Source organism: Parasteatoda tepidariorum, chromosome 4 (genome assembly GCF_043381705.1).
Source record: "Parasteatoda tepidariorum isolate YZ-2023 chromosome 4, CAS_Ptep_4.0, whole genome shotgun sequence".
In the NCBI taxonomy this organism is placed as follows: Eukaryota; Metazoa; Arthropoda; class Arachnida; order Araneae; family Theridiidae; genus Parasteatoda; species Parasteatoda tepidariorum.
In genome coordinates, this window is record NC_092207.1 from 75,094,008 (window position 1) to 75,096,580 (window position 2,573).

The 2,573-nt window shown below is 24.6% G+C and overlaps 1 long non-coding RNA gene across 1 annotated transcript; it reads left to right on the forward strand.

Moving 5' to 3' along the window:
• Nucleotides 1–1,382, forward strand: LOC139425390 (uncharacterized). The gene is made up of 2 exons (XR_011636632.1): nucleotides 1–248; nucleotides 979–1,382. It is a non-coding gene; the product is annotated as an uncharacterized lncRNA (long non-coding RNA).
• The last annotated feature ends 1,191 nt before the right edge of the window (nucleotides 1,383–2,573 follow it).

The window sequence follows — 2,573 nt, forward strand, 5'->3', positions numbered from 1 at the left end:
GTCAAAGCCATTATAGAGCAGACAAGTTCGCAAGCTACGTTATGTTAGTTTTAGCGTACGAGTTTGAAGGCTATTTGGATACCTAAAATTAGAGATATGGGAGGTTGTTCAGCTGTAAATTGTACAAACAGTTCAATAAAAGGCCCTCGAATGCTTAGAATTTTTAAAATTTGAAAAGAAAGAAGAGATGGTTAATAAATTGCAGAAGATACAAATGTCAGCCTGTATGTGGAGCTCGCTTATTTGAGGTAATACTCATTTATTTAGAACTTATTAGATTTATTTTCTTGTATATGTAGTGTATAAACGATATTAAGTTGTTAGAATTTGTTTCTGAATGATTGTTTTAGCCTATTTTTTTTAAAAAATATAAGCGAATAACTTTCAGGGTTATTTGAATTATACAGTTTTAACTATGCACAAAATATAGAAATATTTATAAAAAATTGCATTTATTAAGTATATATTTATTTGAAATATGACTTTTAAGCAGCGTTTATTAATTTATTTAACAATTTTAAATTTTTATGTGCGATAAAACCAACAAATAAAGCCAACAAATAAAGTAAACAAACAAGATTAGCCGTATAAGTATTCGCCATACTTATTTCAAAATTCATTCTTATTTCAAAATTAATCAAGCATTAATTTTTCAGTATTTCTTTTGTTAAAAACAAATATTTGTCTGTTTTTTATTGTATTCCTTTTTATTTCATTAAGATCAAGTAGTTAGTTTCTTAATCCTGGCTCATTTAAGCTCAATCAATATTTTTTTAGTTTGTAATTTTTTGTACTATCAATGTTTTTTTGTTTTTTATGTTTTTTTTTAGAAATTCGTGTGATAAATTGCTGAAATAATTGGTTTCTGTGTTAGAAATTTTCTTGGGAGTATGTTTAAAAATTGCAAGCTCTAAATTTTTTTAATGTGAATTAATTTAAGAATGAAAATAAAAAATAGTATTCTGACTATTTTTGTAGGTTCATTTTGACGAATCTCAACTCGAAATTGATAGAAAATATGGTAACAATAAATTGAGACCTGATGCTATTCCATGAATTTTCAGTGTTCCAAATTCCTTTAAAATTCCTCAAAGCAGACTGAAAGGAATAGGCTGTCCAAAACCAAGAGCAATTTTAGATTAGCTTAAATCTAATACAAGTATAAATTTATTAATTCCTCTCCATTTGCTTAATTTTCATTATTTTTTTATTATTAAAGAACCAAAAATGTGTAAAAACTATTTCTATCCAGTAATGAATAATATATAGATTCATTTTTTAAAAATTGTATACCTTATTTATGTATTTCTTATCTAAAATAAATATTATGAAAATGTGATTTGTAATAAAATATTGATTTAAATAAATTATTTAAAAATTTATCATGCGTCGTTTCTTTCCCTCCCCATAAAACTCTAGTTTCTATTTATTCTATTAATTCTATTTATATAATAATAATGGCAAAAATCTTAATTCATCTGGTCCTTTTATGTTTTAAAGAAAATTCAATGTCTCAATTGAAAAAATTTATTTCAAATTAATTCCTGATTTTGAAACAAAATTTATTACTTCTCATGATTGTAGACATTTATATTTAGAATATTGCATTATAAATTTAATTATTTTGATTATAAAAACAAACTTAAAAATATTTTAGGTCAAAATATGTTTTTTCCTATTTTAATTTTGTTAAAAAAATCTGAAAGGAAATTGGAAAAGCCCAGATCAAACAAAAATGTAAAATTTAGTGCCCAATTTACTTTGAAATCACTTATAAAAAAGATTGATGCAATTGGCATGTAGCACAAATAAATTTTTTTATTGAACACTTTTAACCGGTAATAAAATTTGCAATGAATTTGTATAAGCATAAAAGAAAAAAAAAAGGTTTCCGAAAAACAATGTTAATTGATGCACACTTTTCTTTACTGATTATCCTATAGTTGAGGTTAACGTCGTTTGTAGCGATAATTTGCAAAATATTATAGCTTTTCATTATTAATGGAAAAGCTTTTGCTCCGAAATGGCTGATAAGTCGGGTTCTCTAATTCAAGGGCTCTAGTCAAAATGATTACCTAGGTAGACTACGTCATGAAATAAGTATTCCGAAAGTTTTCTAAAACCAATTTTTTTGTTAGCTATGCTTTTATAACGTGTTTAGATAATATTAAATAATTTTAAATAAACTGTTATTGAAATAAAAGGAAATAAGTTGAGTACTAAAAAGAAATAATACTGAGGAAACGATGCTAAATCATTCAGAAGAAATGCAAAAATGTACTAAATTGATGTCAATGAAGCATAGTTTGCTATAGTAATGCTAGTATTGACGCCATTGATGAATATTATTTAATTTCAGTAATAAATACTAATTGCTATGATAGAAATAAGCTATAAACTCAAAGGCAGAAATAATGGAGTAAATTTATTAATTCTTTTAGGGAACGATAAAAAATTGTCTGATCATTATTGAAAAACATTATACTTGATAAATTTTGATAAAAAGTTGTAATTGAAAAAGAAAATAAGCCTCGTATTTGGTATAAAAAACAATGGAGAAATGATACGATTTC